Below are 23036 nucleotides of genomic sequence, written 5' to 3'. Positions count from 1 at the left end.
TTTGCATGCTGATAGAAGTGAGCTCTGCCTTATGCAGTTTTGATACTTGGAATCTACTCTAAGTTCCTCACTTTCATCCTTAAACTAATACCAAAGGCTCTTAAAACTTGTTTTGATATAAGGCACTTGCATTGTCAGTGTTACATGTCATTTTCTGACAGCACTCCCTTTACACACACATGTATAAGGAGAAGAGTCAAAAATGAGACGTCAGAATTTTCTTTATCTACTACAGCTGTAAACAATGAGCACTATAACTCAGAATGAAAAGACACACAAATATTTTCTATCTATCACACTTGACACTAACTACAACACAAATGCCAATGAAATCACTACAAAGTTAGATTGAAACAGACTCTCCACATCGAGTGTGACAGAAAACTGAGATTTCGCTAATCTATGCTCTTTTTGCTGAAAAATATTCCTTACAAAGCAAACCACTTCATGCAAAAAGAACAGAAGAGAGAGAGAAAATGTTTTCTGACTGATAACTTTTAGACTAGGAACCAAACTAGGTTATTTATTTGTTTGGGTTTTTTGTAAGTCTTAACTTCTCCCCACTCTAACTGCATTGGTTTTTTTGTTAGCACACAGTAGTTACCTCCCACCACTCCAATTAACATTTAAGAAATAGATCCAGTAAGTTTTAAGTAGTAGTTTCACTTTCCAAAAAACTTAATACAATGGTAGACAGGCTGAATGTGCCCAATTTCAGTCACAGTAGTGGTACAGTCTCACAACATTCAGTCAAACCCAAGATGTATTATTCCACAAGTAACACTTGTGGAAGTGTGTTACTTGGCCAAGGCCAGGATTTCTTTAAATGAAACTCCAACAGATATGTCCTTCCTACAATACTATATAATTTCAGATGGGTATACTGGTTAAAATAAACAGCTATAGCTCTTCTATCTTGCAATGGAGAAGGTGAACATGTATGTCAAACAAATAAGACTAGAATCCCAGACATTCAAAAAGTGAATAGAAGAAATTCCATGGATTCAATGGAACCAAAATTTTAAACTATTTCTTGTCCTTTATTCCTATGCAACCTACTTTTGCTGAACTATCTATCACAGGAACACATGGATAACCACCCACTTTGGAGTAAAGGATATTTTGAGTGGAAAACTACATCTCTACATCATCCTTGCCCTCATCCTAAATCCTTTCATGACACTGATTTTTTACAGTGGTATATTCCACACTCTCATCACCACAGACTTCATATACAAATATTCATGTCCCATTTGCTCTTATTAAAGGTTTCGAACTTCCCAAACACAGCAACTGTATTTTAGTGAGCATCTTTAAAGTTACCAGATTACTTTCTAGCACTGTAAAAACCAAATCTATGGCTTTATCAATTTGGAGTAGAATGTCACAACACTAAGCAAGAGACAGCCTGGGGTTTTTTATTCTCCACATATATTAATTAGGGAAAAAACCCACAATTACATGGAAATTGTTTTTTATTTTTGTAGTTACCTTTTTCAGTCTTTCCATGATGCACGTTCTCTAATGAAAAATTACAACTGAGACAACTGAAAACAAATATACTATCAATTTGACATCAAAATTTCATGTTCCCTATAGACGAACTTGGCAGTGACATTTTTGTCTTTATTTCACACACATAACTCAGAATGAGTCCTATTCACTAGGAAAAAATTTTTAAATCTTTGTCTTTCTTTTTTAAAACAATTTGTTTAAACGATTTCAAAAGCAGATTATTATTGAGAAGACCTGCACATACACATTATGATCATTATGCAGTCCCGATAAGTACTGTAAATAAATAATATAATGTAAGTAATAAGTATAAATAAGCAATAACATCTATGTGGCTAAGCCTTTTCAAATTAATATGTAAATAAACTATTAACTAGTACTATAAACGTCATTGAACACAATGAACTGAAACGTTTTATCAGAACTAAAAAGGGAAAAGACAGAAAAATGCACTGGAAAGCTGCTTAACCTATTTTCATTCATTGCTGCTAGAAAATTCAGTAAGTTAAGAAAAGCATTGTTAGTTTGCAAAAATCGCTCAATATAATTAACAAAAGAGGAAATGATACTTGATGTGCATGTACATAATTTTACCCATATTTGGTTAGCATTTTATAAACAGTTATCCCCAAACAACTAAAAACCTTTCCAGCAGGCTCATTTCCCACCTCTATATTTAGTGTGCAAGCCTCAAAAATACATATTTCTGACCTTAATAAGTCACTCTAGGTGTTAAATGACAACATTTATTCATGAGTACACTGAAAAGGTTCTCACAGAAAATCTCAAATGTGTATTTGTTGTAAAAGATTTATACGAAGTGAGCATATTGATATATCAAACACACCTAGAATAAAACCACACCATTTGTATTCTACTTTCTTTCACTGCACTACCAAACTATTATTAGTCTGCATTTAAACAATCCACGGGGGTCTCTTTTTCTAATTCTCAGTGGTATTATCCCTTCTTGAGAGCAGAGTTAAACAGGCACAGCACTGCCTGATGGAGTCATCAGACAGTAATTCATGAGCAACAAGCAGTTTAAGTCATCAGTGTCATTATACCAATTTCAACCCTCAATTTAAGTAATTTATTAGTGCACAGAGTTGGATGGAAAAGCTTGTATTATTCCATATCCAACCTTTGCCATAAGACAGACCATAATCAGCACATTTGAAAAACGTCAATTCCTTAGTTACAATATCAAATATCAAACAAACCTCATGAGAAAGAATATCACACGTTGACCCCTTCAGCCTTTCTTTGCTGAAAGTCCATTCCTTGTTCTGGCACTAAAGCAAGGACCCTGCTTCCATAACCAGTCCAGGTACTATTTTTCCAAGTTTCTAAAATGTTAGTGGTTTAACTCACTATACAGGATCATACATTACTTAAAACTAAGGCTTGTTCTGCTGTATCTACACAAACAATCTAAGATATCTCACATCAAACTTCCCCATGAAGAAGATTAATCCAATTAAATGCAATAGGATATAGACAACTCACCGAGACTCAGTGATGCAGATAGCAGTTTCTAGGGGCTGTGTGTGCAGAGGGCCTCACTAGTCAGATCTCAAGCATACTAGGAACAAATTTGAGAGAAAAATATCAGTCTTTTTTTTTCTGGAGACAGGCATAGGCAAAAAAATATGTTTAGCACAGTGCAGTTCTAAGCATAACACAGCAAGGGAAACAAACTTTGCAGAGCATTATCTGCTTTTCCAGACATAAGTACAACCCTCTTCTAGTTGCACAATCACTCCAGGCACACAACTTCCTCTCTACCTGCTGCCTACTGCAAATTCACAGCGATAGCAACTAAAATGTTTACATTAACTAACACAGTACACAGCCTCTATTTTCACAAAAGAATCTATGAGAACTCTCTGTGAAAGTGGTTGGTTCCTTTTTTTGTTGACTGCTTGGCTGGTTGACTTTATAGCAAAGTAGTTTCAAATCTCTAAAAAGGAGAAAGTAGTGTTCTTATAAAGTGTCTTTCAACCATTATTACAACTTGTATGTACAGGAGCACATTTTTTCTCTCAGTCTCCCCTTACAATAATCCTGACCCAAGTGACAAGTATCAGTGATCAGAAAGGTTTTCATTATTATGAAGTCCCATAAATCAGTAAAGAGTCCCACAGAGTAGAGGACATATATTGTACAGAAAATCACATTTCTTTGGGGAGGAGGAGTGTGCCACTGCCCACATAAATATTATACCTGCATTTCTGTTTGTAGGTCAAACAGTACTTTATGTCAAATGTATCCAGGCAAACTACCAAAGAAGAGTTTTCTACTTTCTTATTCTAACAAACAAAAAAAAGGCAGACCATAAAGCAAATGAGAACACAAAGAAAATGAAAGATACACTACAAGAGTCATCAACAGGAAAAAAAAAACCCACACCCTTACGCCTCAAGAGAAATGGAATTTAGAATCAAGTTCATTCCTTCTGTCATTTCTGCCATCTTACAGAAACCTTCTTCAAACCAACTCTGCTTAAGTTCTTTCAGTCACAGACAGGACACCACTACAGTAACAGACTATTCAGGGGCACCACTAACAAAGTACTATTCTTATATAAAATATATTCACAGAAAATATGACTGTTATTTCCTCAAGAACGCACAAAAAGCACACAAGCTGTACAGTGCTTCGAGTGGGTCCTTGTTGACAGAAAACAATCTTAGTCTCAGAATAAAATTTTAAGTAAACTACTAGATCTTTTGGTGATTTAGTGGGATTTCCAGTATCTCTTAGACACCTGCAGTTCAGAAACACACCAAAGAGAAGCTACTGTCTCACCAGCAGATGGGGGCTGCAGCTCCAACCCACAGTGGGGAGACCTTTTCCACAGAGAAGCAGTAACTGCCTATGCAGACAGAAGCATTTCCCACTCATCTCCTGTCCCTCACCTGCTGCGCACCAGTGAATGAGAATGAGTACTCTACTACCATTTTGTTTCTTGATAACTAGCGTGGCTGCTCACTTGTATTTTCCTATTGTGTTTTCCTATTTTTGGGTCCCACCTCCCGATCTCCGTGGCCTCCAGTACTGCAGCTCAAGGAGTCTGTACACAAATAATGTGGCTCCTGACCATGACACTGGTGTCCACAGAGCACCACTGGAAGGGACAAGTTTTGCTGATTTTCATTTTTTCTGCTCATAGACTGTTTACCAGTAATACTGTCTGAAAACAAAGATGGCACTACCTTCAAAATACTAACAAGATCTTTCTTCCCAAATAAAACTCTTGAATTATACAGTAACTAGTGACAAGCTTATGTACCTGAATAGGTGTATCTAGTATATTTCAGATATATTTCTCCAAGTAAACTAGACTGCCAGTGAAGAAAAAAACTGATGAAGATGAATTGATTGACAATTAAATTATCTGTTAGTCCTTTGCCTTCTCTTCTCGAGCCCATTCTGGAGCTCGAAACAAAAGCGAGCCAACTAGCATGCTACTACCCACATCTATGCAAATTCCCACCAGAATCAGGAGGTTTTTGAGAAGCCCCTCAAAATGCAAGAGAACTACTCTTGCATGAAGACAGCTCTCACAGTGACATAACTCTGCTAATGCTGGTGCACAAAGGCCTGTGTAGGTAGGTCTCACACAACGGCCTACACAAAGAAGAGGTCTCTTCCTCAAACAGTACACAAATTATCAACATTAGCTACAATATAAAAATGGAATATATCACCATTCTCCACACCTGCCATTTTCCAACACCACCATTCAATCCTCCCTCCTACAAAAAGAGTAAAAGAAAACTGTTTCAAGGTCAAAAAAAAAAAAAACAACTAAAAGCAATTGATATAGAGCAGAACAACACACCATTCTCTGACTTCAGAGCACTTTACATCTTTGTTTTCCATTCATGCACACTCCTTTCTTTCCAGTCTCTATTCCAGGTATCTAAGATGCATTACCTCCTTGGTCCATAAAAACTTTAGATTGTGAACAAAATACACACAATGCCAACTCTACAAACTACAGTTTAGCTAAGAGTGAAAACTGCCTCTTTCAGACATACCTGGAGATCATCTACAGCATGTAAAGCTAAGTGAGCACGAACTAGGTGAGCTTAGTGAGGCTTTTCTCATCTACAATCTTCAGGTTCCCTCATTCTTATACTAAGAAGAAAACGAGGCACAAACAATCTTCACCATTGTGCAGTTAACAGTAACTTCACACAGCACTCTAGCAAGAAAATAGTTTGAGGCTCCATTAAAAATTCAGTGTCTGTTTCAAAGTAATGCCTAAAAAAACAGCAAAACAAGCAAAAGTATGTTTGCACTGCAAATGCCAACAAAAACTGGCAAGCAATTAAAAAGGAAAAACCTTTAAAGTATATTATTAGAGCTACATTTTATAGCCAGTAAACCATCAACAAGTTGACTTCCCCCCCCGCCTCCAGGATAATGGCAACAACTTTTCTGGCCATATTTAAAGAAAATAGTGTATTTCTGGCCAAAACCTTTCATCTGGGAAAAAACCCCAAAGATTTAGACTGGAAGATGAGCTTTTCTCCTTGAGAATACAATCAGAAACTGTTAAAATAAATTATTTATTTATTTGTACACACTCTATCTTCCTCTATATGGAATCTGTTTTAGAAAATGGATAGAACAGGATGAGGAGATTGTTCACAGCTCTGCAGACCAAGGTATAAATCTGAGTATGGGTAGCAAGTGAAATTAGTTGACAATAATCACATGTATTTCTATGAATATATAACTGGTTGGTCAGCAAGTCCCAACAACAAATTTGAAAGAGCAAGAACTGAAGAGGTGCTTTGTGAACTCAAAGCATGGTAGAAGCAGAATGAAGAAAAGCAACCTCCACTGTAGACTAGGTCATACCTGAACTCTCAGTTGCACGAGTATTAAAACTTAGGACCTCGGGTTTTCTTGGGTTTTGGTTCAGGTTTTGTCTGGGGGTTGTTTTTGTTGTTTGTTTGTTTTTTTAATTTTTAATTTGATTCCATCACACAAGTATAACACGAATTTCAAGTTCATAAAAATATCTGTAATAAAAGTGTCAGTATATACTTTCAAATTTATTCATAGGCAGACTTTCTTCTATCCTCCTAATGTTCTCTTTTTAAATGCAGTTTAGTCATCCTATATGATCCGTGAAGTACAAATGGGTGAGGTACAAACTGCATTGTTTTTAATTGAAGTGGTTTTCTTCAAAATCCATGGGCAAGGCTCATTAGAGATCAATACTGACAGCAATGAAAAACTAAGTCTATTCACACACAGATGAATTACAGCATAGGCAGAGTAAGAGTAAAATTCCATAATAATTCTGACCCAACATGTAAAATGTTATTTCACTTTCCATGCCCATTCTTTAATCTCAGACTTCTGCACCGAGGCAGCCAATAAAGCAGGCAATTGTGATATGCCCACTATAAATCCTAGCAAAGAGCAACAATATGTCTTACGTAGCTCACTAAAAAAGCATCAAAGTAGCAACTCTCAGTCAACAGGATATCAGATCTATGTTCTCACTGTGTCCCCTCACACAAGCTCATGTGATCCATACTACATAAGATTTATGGATAAATCAACACATTCAGGAGAGACTTTAATTATTTTGTCACCCACGCCCTCTGCTCTTTCATTATTATTGTAAAGGTGTCCATGTAATGTGGACTATTTTAGCAAAAATACAAGTTTTCCTTCTCAAACTTAGGTAACATCTTGAAGTTTAAAAACATACCAAAAAAATGCAAATAGGCTTTACTGAGGGCATTGCATCTTAGCTGTAAAATGCAAATGCACATTATAATGAAGTTTCTGAATATCTAAGTAATGGGTGCACACTCACAGAAAGAGTGAGATTTACAATCAGTTATAACTGCTAAAATAAGAGCAAAGGCAAAATAATATCTGTCACTAACTGTATTAATGGGAGATTGTTATGGAAGCCATTTAAGGAAATGCAAGACTTGGAAGAGCATAATGATGCAGCTGCAGAAGTAAAAAAAAAACGTGCATATTGTTAATATGTTGTGGTATAGCTTCAGACATTTAAATTAATGAACTAATTTCAAACTTCAGAATGCCAAACACCCCACTGACCATACATTTTCCATAGGAATTGTACACATTTTATTTCCATTAAACTCTTAAATAAAATTTCCATTAGTCTTTTACTAGAATAATGTGCAATCTCCATAGAGAAAGATTGAAAAATCATAAACAGTTACAAAACACAGTGCAGCAAATCCACCACGTTCAAGATCTATTTTTCAAACTATTCATCAACTCAAAATAATTGCATAATATCAGCAAAAGTATTCCAAATGCTCAGGAGAGGAAATGTTGTTATAGGTAATAGGTAAATGCAGGACTGAATGAAAGAAAATTAATTTCTTTCACTCTTCCATCACGTAAATGTTATTTCTAAATACAACACTGACAAAATGGCTTTGTTTTAAAACCCTGTTTAAAAAAATTCCCCTTTTTTTTTCTGTGGTTTTTTTTTTCCTCCTTCTAATTCTGTATCCTAAATTGATTAAACTATACAACCTGTCATTTTTCATGTCAGATTTCTACTTGGTATGTTTTGAAAAGGCTAAGCTACTGAATCATTAAGAATAGGGAGTGTTTCCATAATATAAATACTGCTGACAAGCTACTAACTGTAGAACTGGTAAGATGCCTTAGTAGTATGTAACCACTGATGTAATATTACAAATTATTCTTAGTACTCAACGTTGCCATTTCACCAATACATATGACTGTTTAAAATGCTAGTCCAACACAGAGCAGGAGTCCTGGCAACCGTATTTATTCCCTGAAATCATAAAATATTATCAAAATATTATCTATAATAAAGATGTGAAATATATGTTATCTAAGCTTGATCATCCTTACGGGTAAAAGCCAAAGAATACTTCTTGTAGGTTTAAATTCCCAAGAGAAGAAGTGCTCAGATCCTGTCTGCAAGCACACAATGGAATCACAGCTGACGATGCACATCTTTTTCTGGATGTCTCCATATGCTCAGGAGGGTTTTCCCCCCCACCCCTCCCCGTTTCTCCCTCTCCGCCTCCCTTGCTCCCAGCATTACATTGAAGAATTTGTCATTATCCGCTGCCAGGAGTATGAGAATGTTTTAACAACTAACAAAAATAAAGCAGTGCAGTGAACTTCACCTCATTTAAAAGTAAGGGATCTTGCCAGAGTAGCCGTCTGTAACTAAGTTAACTACCAGCAGAAAATGGGTGGATGAATGGATGCTGTTTTATGCCTTCTATAAAGTAACTATCCATGTTACTTTGGTAACAGTTTAAAATGCTGCGTCACACAGAAGAGTATATACTGTAACAACGCATTTAACCTCTGACCTCTAAAGCCAAACAGACGTAAATGAATATTAAGCATTTTAATGCCTATAAGAATACTGAAGAAATGTGTGGAATTTGTTAAATACTTTATACCTACTTGCATGTGAACTGCATTGTTTAGAGAGGCCAACCACAGAAAACACACAAAAAACATCAATGTGGCAAGAACAATTTTAATTCTTTCCCTTTCTCCAATGTACACCTATTAGTGTTCATTAGACAAAGAGAGTTACATTTATATTTGAATTTGCTACCACTCTTTAGTGCATCTTTTTCTTTTAAATGAGCTGACAGCATCCTCAAGGCTTAGACCCCATAAGCCTCTGCAATTCTGGTGTCAGGTGTTAGAGAAACTCCAGCTGAGCACAGAAGCCCAGATTTTGCCAATGAGACAGTGACATCAGCAACAAAGGCAAGGAGCAGAAGACAGTAGGCATTGTAGCAGCAGCTGGCTCGCTCACAGACTTTGTTCTTCCTGCTGCAAAACCTGGGCTCCCTACAGATGGACTAGCTCTTACTGGGTTTTTTAGAGGATGGAGGGAAAAGTTGGGAATGCCAACACTACAGACTCCTTACACACCTCTTTCAAGAGCGCCTTTCAGCCTTCCCATGAGCGAGCTACACCTTAAGTGATTATAAAAATATAAACATTATTTATAAATAATTTATTTTTACTTCAGAGCTTCAGTTTAATGCAATACACTACACTATAAGCAAATAAAACCCTTCTATTTTCTAATTTTTCCACCAGAAATAACCTTTATTTTCTTTCTCAAATAACACAATTCCAGCTTAAAAACTTAAGCTGATTCCAAAAGTATCCTTATTGATTGCAATACAGTATTCCTTTCTGAAATGTCTCAAGTTCTCAAATCTAGCACTGACACCACCAGGACACGCAAAGAGGAATCTACGTGCTTAATAAAGAAGTGCCTTCAGATACTGCAGAGATACTGATAAAGCACATCATACAGAGACTCTCGCCCTAGTAAAGACCACAAGCCTGAGAAAATAAAAAGTTGAGAAATCTTCAGGTTTTTTGTGAAATAAAACAGTACAGTGGTTGAAAAGATGAGGTGATTACAGCACCTTTGTCATGCATTTATTGCATAATGCTCACCAAGATGAGATACAAACATATTAAAAATAACATGATTCTTCAAATTATTGCATGACATTAAAAAAATCAACTTTTCTTCTTAAAGTTGTTCTCAGTATTTCTGAAGATTGAGTCCATGACAAACTATTTTCTTCAAGACTATAGATGACCAAGACTGGCTATGAACATTAAGCTTCTCACAGCATTTGTCAAATTTAGGGATCCACCATCTGGGGGCAATTTATGTCTTTCTTTATCTCATGTGACACAGTAGAGCCAACTTCTATGTCCCATCCCTAAGGAGCTGTATCACAAATGCCAAAAGAAGGAACACAAATGCATGAGTGTCTGTATGTGCTTCTATACACATCTGTATGTGCAAATACTCACAAGCCCTATTTGTGACACCATCGGTGACAATAAACAAATGTTCTAAAAAATATGTAGGAGGCACAGTACCTACACTAACTGCACAAAACAACCAATTTCCATTCACACTAAGTTGCATGTAAGCAAAGATGATCCCTGCTTTGAGGAATAATAATTTGTCGTTTCCCAGAGAGTATCCAACACATCAGACCAGCAGCTCCCTCCCTCCCTTTGGGCATTGCCAGAGGATTCCCCCACGAGTGGAGCACACCAGGTGGCCCAACAGGGCTGTGGGGTTACAAGGAGCCAGGAAATTAACTGACTAGAGATGTTTTTACAGTTCAGTAGATAAAAAACCCAAAGGTATAAAACTCAAATTACTGTCTTCAGCCACAATGGCAGAACAACAACAACAAAAATGCTTTAAGTAAGAAGACCGGCAGTTTAAAATACTTACTTATTTACAGTGGCAATAGAGCTCTGCTGTAACTGCCATAGTCAAACACTATATGCTTAGCTCAAACTATACTTAAACATTATGGGTTCAGTTCTAAAGCCTATTCACCTGCTTTCTACTACTCTGGGGAAAAGAAAAAAAATACAAAAACAATTGATTATTATCAAACAAGCAGGTTATTCTCCTTTCACAAGGAGACTCCCCGCTAAATTACAAGTATATTTATACAGTGAACTCCCACGTACGCACACTTCAGACACAGGTATACAGGCTAACTCCAACTAGAATCCAGATATCATTATTTCCCGGTGACTACCAGCAACCAAACCTCCTTGCCTTTTTTTATTTCCCTCCCCCCCCACCTTTTTCTGCCAGGCTCTCGGGCAGGTTTCCCGCAGACAAACTGAATGCCCCTCTCCGGCAAGAGCAGCGTGCGGTCCCTGGGCTGGGGGAAAAGCTCAGGCCCAAGCGGCGGCAAAGGAGCGAGGGGCAGCGAGGCAGGAGAGGGACGCGGCTCCGGTTACACCTCACCCCGCAGACTCGGAGCCGCGCGGTGCCCGCGGCGGCGGCGGCGCACACACCGCCCCCCGCGGAGGCGGGGAGGGGCTGCGCACCCGCCCTCCGCGGAGGCGCCGGGCATCTCCGCACCCCTCCCCCGCGCACCACGCGTGGGGCCCCGCTCGCCGCGGAGCTCCCTCCCCGCCCGCAGTCGCCGCCCGCGGCGGCGAAGCGGCAGCGAGCGGAGCGGCACCCGCCCAAGGACCCCGGCCCCGCGCCCGGCCGGCTGCTCTCCTGCTCTCCCCTCCTCCCGCCGCCGCTCCCCGCCCCGCGCACACACGCAGGCACACGGCACTGCGGCGGCCGGGCCCCCACCCCTCCCCGGGCCGCGGGGAGGCGGCGGTCGGGCGCCCCGGGCTGCGCTCGCTCGCACGCAGCTGCGCGGCTGCGGCGCCCGCCGCCCGCCCCCGCGGCCCGGCCCGGCCCGGCCCGGCGCTGCGCGGCGCACACAGGGCCGGCACGGCCCTCGCGCACAAAGTTGGAGAAGTTGCCCGCTTCGCCACCTCCTTCCCCGCGCGTCCCCGGCGAGCGCGGAGCGGCGGCGGGGCGCCCGGCGAAGGGGGGAGGACGCCGGGCACCGCCGGTGCCTGACCGGCGCGGGAAGGGGGGCGGCGAGCTCGGCACCGCCGAGGGGGCGCGGAGCGGCCCGCGCTGCTGCGCACCGAGCCGTTGTCAGCCGGAGAAGGGGAGGTGGCGTGCACCGCCCTGCACCCCAAATCACCCCTTTTGTCATCGGGGAGAGACCATCGCTCAAGTTTCGCTGTCGCTGCGTGCTGGGGATGAAGGGGAACGTCCCGATCAATTCCCTAAAAACAGCACCCCGCTGCCCCATCCTCCTCCGGCCCAGGCAGGGCAGACCCTGCCTCCCGGATCAGCCCCTCGCCTCCCCGGCTCCTCGCACTTCTCCCCCCAGCCAGGGGCGCGGAGAGGCGGCACCCGACCTCCGCCTGGCCTGGGAGAAGGAAGCCGGTCCCCTCGGCCCGGCAGGGTGGGGTGCTCTATCCCTCCCCTTCTACCTCCCTCGCCGAAACGGGGGACGTCCCGGAGAAGTAACCCCGCGCGCCCACCCCCACCGCCGGGCGCGGGAGTGCGAGCACGATGCCCCAGCGAGGGGCGGCCCCGCGGTCCCCTTGGCTCCCCACGGAAGGGCCGCAACCTCCGCCCCGCTCCCCCCGCCGCCGGCGCGGGGGAAGCCGCCTCGCCGCGGCCGCGGTGCCGCCCGCCAACGCCGCCCCTCCGCGCACCGGCGCGGCCCCGGGCGTCCCCTCGGCGGGGCACGGGGCGGCCGGGGAGGCGCGGGGGCCCGGGCACACCCCCCGCCGCGCCGGGGCCGTGCGGGGGCCGTTACCGGGGTCAGTGCCGTCTCCCGCCGCTGCCGCCGGCGCTGACCTTCGCTTTGTAAGATGAAGCTGAAGCTGGGGCTGCAGCCGCCATGTTCCCGTTTTAATAACTGCCTGCTTGTTTATTTCAATGGAGACCCTCCCACCGCTCGCCCTCCTCCTCCTCCCCTTCTACCCAGAAGAGGGCTGGACGGGGAGGAGGCGGGGGGAGGCACAAGTCACTCCCCCCTGCCCCCGGGCACAGCGGCAGCGGACGGGCCCCGGGCGGGGGGAGGCTGGGCCGAGCCGGGCCGGGCCGGGCCGGGCAGGCGGCACCGCGGCGCGGTTCGGGCGCCGCCGCCGCCCCTCGGCGATGCCGCCCGGCCGAGTGGGGGCTGCTCCGCGCCCCGCCCGAGGGACAATGGCAGCCGCCCCCCTCGCTCGCAGCGCTGCGCAGCGCTCCCGGGAGCCTCCTCCTCGGCGCCTGAGCCGGCGAGAAAGGGGAAGGGAAAAACAAAGTCCTTCGCCCTCGCAGGGAGAGACTTTGGTTGTGGCCCTTTGCTGTCCGCCCTCGGAGGAGCCCCGCTTCCAGGCGGGACCGGAGCAATCAGCCCTGTTACGGCTTTCCGTGGCCCATATTCACAAAAAACAGGGAGGCTAGGCGGGGGAATACAGTCTTATTTCCTTTCTTTGCCTCCGGGGGAAAAAAAGAAAAAAAAAAAAAGGCACACATGGCTGAAAATTGTGTCAGCTGTATCTCACTCACGGGAGAGAGGGGATGGAGACGCAGGCTTTTCCTAGGCTGGAGGAGTGAATACATGAGTTAAAAATTGTTAAGGGCTGTAGGGCGATTGTTAAACATTTCCCTTTAGTTCAAGAAGAAATCCGCGATGCAGAAATCCTATCTTACAAGAAAAGCTTTATGTTTTCACACGTCAGTAATGGCGAGCTATACTTTACACACTGCAACAATCCTTATTTTTTATATTTTCTCATAGGGATGTGCAGCCTCAAGTTGTTCTGTAGCTATCCGCAGATACATTGTTCCTGGTGGTATGGCTAACTCTGCTTGCAATTAGGCTTGTCCAATACTTTTTTGATCATTACCCTTGTTTTCCAATTTGTTACACTTCACCCTACTGTGCTGCATACAATTTCCCACACTTGTGTCTGACTCAATTTTTTTAAAGCTTTTTTTTTTTTTTCACTGGGCAAAAATAGTTCAATTGTTTCTCCAAACAAATTGAAGGAAAACTCTTTCCCACTCTTCTCTCCAAAGTTAAAGACAAAAGTCTTTGCAGCCAAGTAACTGAACACTTGTAATATTTTCGTCTTCTGGAGAAAGAACTCAGGAATGGGAGGGATGACCACCAGAAATCCATTGAATTTTGTCCCATCAGGAGATGGGGATGGAGGGATTGTCGTTTGTATATGCTCAGTTATAGCTCTGATGTGAAAGTAACCAGAGATCCAACCCACATTAAATGCTGTTCTTTTAAGGGAAGTACTTTTGGCATCATTTCAGAAGACAAGGCTCGAGCATTGGGCTGCAGCAGCTGGAGAGGACAACCTTTCTGAATGTCCCTCTTCATCCGTTGTGTTTGACAGAGAAATTATTTAGTCTTCAGGAAGCTCTTCCACACAGACAGGAAAAAAGAGATTGAAGGTTAATTCCATCTGGAGAGCAGAGAAATCAGAATATTACCTTGAAATAATATAGCAATTAAAAGTAGCTTATAAGTGAAAAAGAAAGAAACCAAGCAAAACTGGGGTAAAGAGTCCTGTACAGACAGAGTTTTCCCTTGACCCCATTTGTTATATCTGTGCAAATCTCTGTAGCAAATAAGCTAACAGTTATACAGGCAATAATCTCATTTACCTCACAGTTGTGATTCATTCGTTCTCCCATGCTAAGTGAAACAGTGGTCCACTGCGGGGGGAAGGAGGGAATAAATAAAGTATGTATTTAATTTTATGACCATAAGCACTCCAATTTAAAATTGCACAGGTAATTTTTACCCCAGTATTTCTTATTTATGAAAGCTTGATTTTTTTTTCTTTCCTAACTTCACTCTTCCTTTATCATAACCAAAAGTCTTTATTAAACTAGTACCTAAATCCACTGGGAAAAGCAAGGAAGACCTTTTAACTTGCTGCAGTATGGACATAAAAGATAGCCCATGTAATGTAAAGTTTATGGTCTCAACACACAAAAAACCCTAGGTCCATTGTAGCTGAGTGTCCTATCCAACCTGGGTGGTAGAGGGGATTTAATTACACATACACACAACATATCCACTGCAATTTGTTGGAATCTTCTAACTCAAAAGCAAATACATTTTGTCATCTAAGGCCCAAACCCAAAAGCCTGGTTACAAGTATCACTGTATGCAAAGACCAGTAATGATGTTATGCCTAAATGCTCTTCTTTGAAAGGAAGGCACCATATTTCAGATGGGAAATAGATTTGATAAACACTCTTCAGTGAAGATTTTATTCAGTATTACAGCTCTTCTCTGAACCTTCTCCAGTATCACCATTGCTGCATTGTGCCGACTAGAGCTGAGCTTAGTTTTTACACAAAAGCTTCATCCATTCTAAACAATAGACCAGCTTCCTGTCATCCTCTTGTGTTCACTTTCCTCCCATTTATTCTTCTGCTGTCTATTTTGTTCACAACATCATTTTATGCATTCACTTGGTTCTTCACTGTGATCTGCAAACCTTTCCTGATGTGAAATGTAGCAGCAGGAGAAGTTTTTAGTTATTTTAGATTTCAGAGAAGTTTGGTTAAATATCCTCTCATAGCTTTCCCCTCCTTTAAATTAACATGAAAAAAAAATCAGAATCTGACTGCAACCATGTTTTCCTGATCATTATAGCCATATATTGTCAATGTTCTTTTTTCTTACTTACTTTTTCTATGTACCTTATTTCTTTAAAAATTGGTACATGGGGTGAGTAAAACTAGTTGTTTTACTCACTGCATTTGCAGGTGTGTTTCTAACTGGTTTTCAAATAAGTAAAGTTATTCTTCCGTAAGGTGAAAGGTTATGAATAAGCTGTTGGGTGCTTATGAACTTGGTAGACCATTCAGGTATAGCTGTTGTCTCATAAAGCTCTATCTGCAGCTTTAATGCATAAGGAAGAATGGTTTATGTGCACCTGCTGACACCAGGGCTATATGTAATGCAGCTGTTGGTGCACAAAGCCTTTTTCATGAGCAGCTGCATTTACCCTGCAGAATCACTCTGCCCATCTTTATGGGGAATTGACTCCCCACTTACTCATTAACATTCCCAAGTGGATTTAAATATGGTCTTTATGAAACCAATAAGATTTTTGTTGACACAGTATATACCTAACTCAAACCCACAAAGAAAACAAAATGAAATTTAGAACTATGTAAAACTTCTCCACCATCTTCGTCTTCTTCATGATTCGGGGGACCCATTAAGGTTGAAGCTTCAGCTCCAAGTAGGGCCAATTTTGAAGTTGTGCCAGGTTTTCCAGGGTCATACTCAGTTGAGTTTTTACTGTCTCCACAGCCTCTTTGAACAGCCCACTCCACTGTGTGAAGTTTTAACTAATACGTGAATTTTTCTTTTCCCCTGATATTTAATCGGTCTGTTCCAACTTGTGCATGTTGCATCTCACAATGAAAAGGTCACTATGGACCTCAAAAAATGCTCGATCTTTTCTATGTCTGCCCATTAGGTAGTGGAAGAGAACATTTAAATTTACACCAACCTTCTCTTCTTCAGACTAATAGCCTGACCTTATCAGCCTCTTCTTGTATATCATGTGCTCCAGCACCCTCACAGTCATGACGACTCTCCCCTGGATTTTCTTTTTTATGTCTGTGTTTTTCACATACTGGGTAGCTCAAAACTGCACTCAGTAATCCAGATGGGATCTCACAAGTACTCCATGGATGAGAATAAATAAGTTTATTAACCTGCTGTCTATTCTTTTGCTATTGTGGCCCAGAATACTATTGACCTTCTTTGTTGCAAGGTCACTGCTGACTTACCTGTTGCTCACCAGGATTCCCAAATTTCTTTTTGAAAATCCTTTGCCATCCTCTTGGCCTTTGGCTCCTAAAGCAATGACTATACTGTCCCAGATACAGGATGCTGCACCATCATTCACTGGACTTTATGAGGTTTCTGCCAGCCCATTTCTCCAGTCTGCTGAGGTCCCTCCAGTGTACTGACCACTATTTCCCAACTTGCTGTCAACTGCACTTCCTCTCGTCACTGAGGTCACTGACTGTTACCCAGTAACAATACCAGTATCCACCCTTGAAGTATACTGACCACCAGCTGGATCTGCTACTGCTGATCACAGCCCTTGAGCCCAATGGTACAGTCAATGTTCCACCTAACTTATCTTCTACTTAACCTAGCTCATACCTGTCCAGTGTGGTTAAAGGAGGTCTGTGGGTGATTCTGTCTAAAGCTTTGCTAAAGTCAAAGTAAACGACATCAGCTGCTCTCCCCTTCTCCACAGATTCAGTTATCTCATTATAAAAAGCAGTCATATCGGTCTAGCAGAATCTGCCCTTTGTAAACCATTACTGCCTGCCCCCAGACACCTTCTTGTCTTTCAAGCACCTGGACATGGTGTGCAGGAGGATTTACTACTTAATCCTCCCACAGACTGAGGTCAGGCTGGCTGGCCCGTAGTTCCTTGGATCTCCCTCGTTGAAGATGGACATGACATTTGTCTTTTTCCAGCTTTCCCCACTCACCACCACCTTTATAAACTACACACACTCCTGCATGCACACCCCGTCGTTGTTACTACAAGTACTGTGCCCCTCTGATCTCCCTTCACATCTCCAAATATCTCTGATTATCCTCCTTCCATTAGCTCTTTACCACAATCTGCCCTTTCAAAATAACACATTGACTTACATGGTGTTATGTTCTTTTAAAGTACCTAGGATCTGGCTCAGCTTCTTCAACCACTTTGGCTGTATCGTCATTTGATACAGTGATACACTGGACTCATTAAGAGCTTGCAGTGAAGAGCATATTCTAGGTGTATAGTGCTTATGTACTAAAACTAAAACTAAGATTGTTTTTCCTAGAAACTCTTCAGGCATAAATATTTTTTTCACCTCAAATAACAAACTTGTAAATAAAAAAAAATGGTTAATCAAACACTTTGTTGTATGTTTCTGCCTTATTAATTGAATAATCTGTTTCACATTAATTTTTTTTTAAATCAAGTAATTTTGAAAAGCTCCATACTTTTTAAACACAAGAAATCATTCAAGATAAATTTTACCATATGAAATGTTTTGAAGTAAGTTATTAATACATAGGTTAAGAATTAGTATTTTAATAATATTTGTGCAAATATTTTTATCCTAGAGTAAAAGGCCTATTTTACTGATGTTGTAACAGTTCCTGCTACAACAAAATAATATTCAGCTAAGGGATATATACCTATAGAGCTAAATACGACTGTGCTTTATCAGTGTTAGTATCAGAAGTGTACTTACTTTTCTTATAGTGTCATACCAAAACCCTTGCATCTTTTCCTTGCTGGACCTGCACTTCCATTCACCCACTTGTTTCTGCCAGTTTTCTTCAGCTTTGTATAGCAATTGTGACCACATGAAGTACTGGATCAGACAAACAAAACCTGCCTCTAAAATTCTTCTTCAACACTGTGATGGGACTGCTGAGCAGATGACACTAAATTCCAACCATGAGAAAAGGGTAAGTGCCTGCTGGGTACTCCAGGATAGCCTGCTGGAAATGACCCACTTGAGGAGGACCAGGTGATCTCCAGAGGTCCCATCCAGTCTCAGGAATTCTGTGGTAATTGTTATGGAAAACACAAATTTCTTTAAGCTATCATGCTTTATTTCACACTCCACTCCCAGCTTCTCCAGTTGTTCTTCTCTTTAACCACTTTTTTTTTCCTTATGCCCTTATTTTCCCTTTTATGTTTGTTTTTGCTAGTCTTTTATTCTCAGTCGCTCCCATATTCTCATCCTGCAGCATGTGCTCAACAATAGTTGTGCTATGACATATTCTGTGTATTCATGCAGTCTATTAAAAAAGACATTGCCATTCCTTCTACTAAGGATTAAAAAAGCCGAGTTTAACCCTGTACTCTGCCTTTAACCAAAAAGGTAAACAACCCTCCAGCATACACATTAAGGGGCATAACTGAGGTACATATAAGAAAGAAAGCTACAAATGTTTCATTATGGTTTTTCTGTTTAAAAAGCAATCTTTTCTTCCCCTTGTAATTACATTAATGAATATGTTAACTTACATTTTGTTTAGAATTGTGCAACACTGTCTCCTTCCCTTGATTTCCTGCATTTGAATACACAAATTTTTGTACCTTTACTCAAATGTGATATTAAAAAACATTGCTGAGGAAGGGCAGAATTAAAAGCCATCCCACCACTAGCAAGTGGAGATGTACACATTAACAAGCCCCCTATACCCACTGTGTGCTGCTCTCTTTAGGATGTCCTCTGAAAATTTACTCTAAGGCAACTTTATTAATTCATATTTAACAATTACTTCTCCTCACTGACCATATGCACTAGAAAACTTTCCTCCTAAATTATGATTGTGCAACTCTCATCCTAAATGCCCCTACCATTCTGTGTTGAATGTACTTTCTAAATTTACCATTAAGCTGATTACATCTTGAGTATGATCAACCTCTGCTCATCATTGGCCACTTACTATGTAAATCTAGAGTTACGTACACATGTAAATTTACTAGCTCATGTAATTAGAGTGCAGAAGATATAAAAAAAATCAGAATGGTGGTGAAGCATGTTTTTAACTGGCAAAAAGTAAGCATGTCTGTACAAGCAACACATTTCATGCAGCAGGCTTAAGATCTGCCTCGCTCTGTTGCAGTTCTTAATGCCATTATGAAAGATGAAATCAAGATGGAAGGATGACAGTGATTTAGTCACAGAACCAGTTAAATGACTTTCCAAACTGGAGGCCACAGATAGCTTTCTGATCTACAGATAGCACAGAAGCTTGATCTTACAAACCTTTAACTGAAGTAAATAAAGTCCAGAAAGTAAGAAGAAAACATAAGGAGCCTGGTTTCACTTCAGGATAGAGTTAAGAGTTTCAAGTTATAATTCTGTAAATCCAGACATTCAGCTTCATGCTGTATTTTTTTTAATTATTAGTTTATTTTGATTTATTATTAAAACAATTTCATTTTCATTAGAGCTTCCTGATCTCATGTTTTTGGTTTGACTTCCAGCTTTAAACCCTAGAATAACAAAATTTTTATATGGAATTATTTTAATCTAACAAATATTAGAAAAAAATTATTGTCCCTGAGCTTTTTGGACTATGTGGTATGACAGAGGGTATCCATTCCCTGAGATTACCTCTGTTTCACCCTAGTGGCGTAGCCTCTGAAAGCTCCTTGACACAGATTCATCTGACTCACCAGACAGAGGCATCAGGAATGGGGAACAGTCCTACTGGAGGACTGAAATAGAGAATGCAGAACGACCAGAACAGCTGAAGATTTCTCTGAACAGTTGTGGACATCTGTGCATCTGTCCTTTCCTTCCCCAAACAGCTCCTTGGATGTGGAGACTGGTGTTCTCCTTTAACTACCTTCCCCACTCTGGGCTTTAAGAACAGACATTGTTACCACATGGATCTCCTTATGTAGGCCAAGATGACACATTGTTCACAACACAACAAGAAATTCCGTGGGTTTCTTTTTCCTCTTCTGTATCAGGAAAAAAACCCAGCACTGACCTTTAAATGATCACTGGGCGTCAGAACTATCACCTCACCAAACTGAGTCTCTGCTCCAACCTCCTTGCATGCTCAAGGAGACAGCTCTATATCAATAGAAGATGGTTCACCTTTCTGAAATTGAGATCCTACCATACTACACTCTCACATCTCTGTTTTTCTGGGGTTTTTTTAGGCAGAGGTTTTGCTTTTGGTTTTAATTCACGTGTCTGTTATACAGCCATTAAATATGGTTCATCAGGAAATAGCTAGGTTAACAAAGCCAAGGCTGATGAAGAAAGAGGCTACAACTGTATTAACTTTTGATATTTTTCTTTTGCCATCCCACTTTTAAGTTCTCAAATACATTTGTAATAATGCTAATAATGTTTAAAATTATTAGACAGCAAAGTTGCTTCATAAAAAAAAGAAGAGAAAAGGGACTAGGAGAGAAATGGATAAATTAACTTGTATTTGCAGTAAGATAATACATGCTTGAGCAGGTGCTTGAAAGACGATGCAAATGTACTGAATGGTTTGGAAAAATACAATTTGTAACCATGCGTGTACTTACACACAACTTAACCAACTCAACCTTACTATTGTCTGGTGAGTTCAACCTGACAGCGAAGGTAATGGGCTCTGTCAATAGCTCTGCTTGCACTCTTTAAATCAACAAGTGTTTTGCAAGAGCCACTGTAGCCGTAAGGTTTGTAAGAGAAGAGATGTAAAGCTATTCCTCCTCCCCCACCCTTGAAGTCCTTTCTATGCTGTCCCTCTCAGAAGGCTTTCCCCTCCCCGTTTTGACACTTATACTTCAGAAAAATTCTGGGTTAGACAAGTCGAGTATATTTGGTGAGATTGTTGCAGATACTGTGATTGCTGAGATGCAGACTTCCAAAACCAATTGTTCTTTGTGTACTTTGTGTACTTTGATACTCCTGTATCAAGTCTCAGTCATATGTTTACCAAAGGGAAAAAAAGGTCCCATGAAGGACAGATCGAGTGTGTCCATCAGAGACTGCCAAAGTACGAAAAGGAATTTAATTTTTATATAGAAAACTAGCACATCCCCTCTTAGTTTAAATACAGCTGAGTTGGTTAAATATATACCAGGAATCCAGAAAAAAAAAAAAGGACAACAAGATCATGAGGCTGAAAGAGGTCAAGAGGCCATCCGTGTCCACCCCCCTCCTTTAAGGCAGGATGATCAACACCTATCTCACTCCTAATGCATTGGTCTAACCTGTTCTTAATGACCTGTGATGAGCACATCTCAGCCTCCCAGGCAACTGCATCACTCTACTGTTCTCGCCATTAGTTTTTCTAGTGCTCAAACAGGATTTCTTTTGCTACATTTTAGCCCTTTATCTTCTCCTCAAATCTACCATAGATATGGAGATATTTTTCCCCCTCTCTTTTTGCTAGTTCTCAACCTTAAGCAGAACTGCTGCACTGTTTCTCTTAAGTCTGGTTGCTAAACTGAGCAATTCCAGTTCCTTCCAGTCCTCCTTCCAGGGCGTTATGCCGGTCCCTGGTCATTCAAGCAGCTATGGGTTTTCTACAGTTGATGCAGACAAAGGGATGCATTTTTGATACTGAGCATAGTGCAAAGTCTGAGGCCTTATTGAAGCATTATTTTGAAGCATTACTTTGCCACTGCCATAATTTGCCATGCAAGCTGTATGTCCCTTTCTACATTCCAATAATTATTTTATTCCTCCCCCACCCCTCCAACAATATGGTATTGCTTAGTATTGTTCAGAGATCGGATTTACCATCCTAACTTTAGGATTCCCCAAATTTAAAAATGCACTTTAATACATTATCTCATACATTGTATTGATGCAAAGGCATGCACTACTTCAACTGAAGACTTTGAGTTTAAGACGTGTGTGAGTACAAGCATTGTTACAAGCCATTAAGTAAACAAAAATTAAAGAAGGAAATCTAACAGGGGTATTTAGACCACAGATATATGTGAATTTTGGCAAAATCAAAACTCTAAAACAAAGCATAATACAGAACAATACCACTAGTTCTTGTGTGTAGATCTGCCTGGATTTTTCTACAAATCATGATCAGGAATAACAGAGAACCGTTAGAGAACTACAGAAAAGGCTCAATAATATCTCATTATAGTCTTAAGCCAAACAGTCTAATTTGTAGGAAAAAAAACCCTACAAGGATGGACAAAGATACAATTTATGTCTATGAAACTGAGATGGTCACATTTGCTTAGGTATTCTGTTCATAGCTATGTATTTTTTAAAACAGGTCACATAACTATAGTTTAAACAGGGCACTACACTTCTGTAGCAGAGATTAGCTCTTGAACAGGGTCCCATTTTGCTAAGGACTGTACAGGCTTACTTCAAAAAGATTTTCCCTGGCCAGCCATTTCAAGCTAAATACCAGATAAGGAATAGGTGGACTGAAATTAAAAAAAACAACACTCAACCAACCAAAAAAACAACCAAAAAAACCCCAAACCAAACCTAACAAACAGAAACCGAACAAACCCCCCAGACAAAGCCAAACTAACAAACAAAACAACAATAAAAAACAAAACCCCAAACCAACCAACAA

General features: G+C 41.1%; 1 protein-coding gene across 5 annotated transcripts in view; it reads right to left on the bottom strand.

Annotated features, from left to right (window-relative positions):
• Positions 1–12919, bottom strand: part of NCOA2 (nuclear receptor coactivator 2) — a 189355-nt gene extending 176436 nt beyond the window's left edge. The window contains exons 1-2 of one of the 5 annotated variants that reach the window (XM_050318852.1): positions 12720–12919; positions 3025–3100 (exon numbers count right to left, since the gene is read on the bottom strand). The gene's annotated coding sequence lies outside the window, so the exon portion shown is untranslated. Of the gene's footprint in view, positions 1–3024; positions 3101–11175; positions 11283–12719 lie in introns of those variants that run through there. The other 4 variants (XM_050318861.1, XM_050318869.1, XM_050318880.1 and 1 more) reach the window with 4 other exon arrangements.
• Positions 12920–23036: the final 10117 nt, after the last annotated feature.

Source organism: Myiozetetes cayanensis, unplaced genomic scaffold (assembly GCF_022539395.1).
Source record: "Myiozetetes cayanensis isolate MyiCay16 unplaced genomic scaffold, myiCay2020 scf1, whole genome shotgun sequence".
Classification (NCBI taxonomy): Eukaryota; Metazoa; Chordata; class Aves; order Passeriformes; family Tyrannidae; genus Myiozetetes; species Myiozetetes cayanensis.
This window is presented reverse-complemented; position numbering and strand designations above follow the sequence as displayed.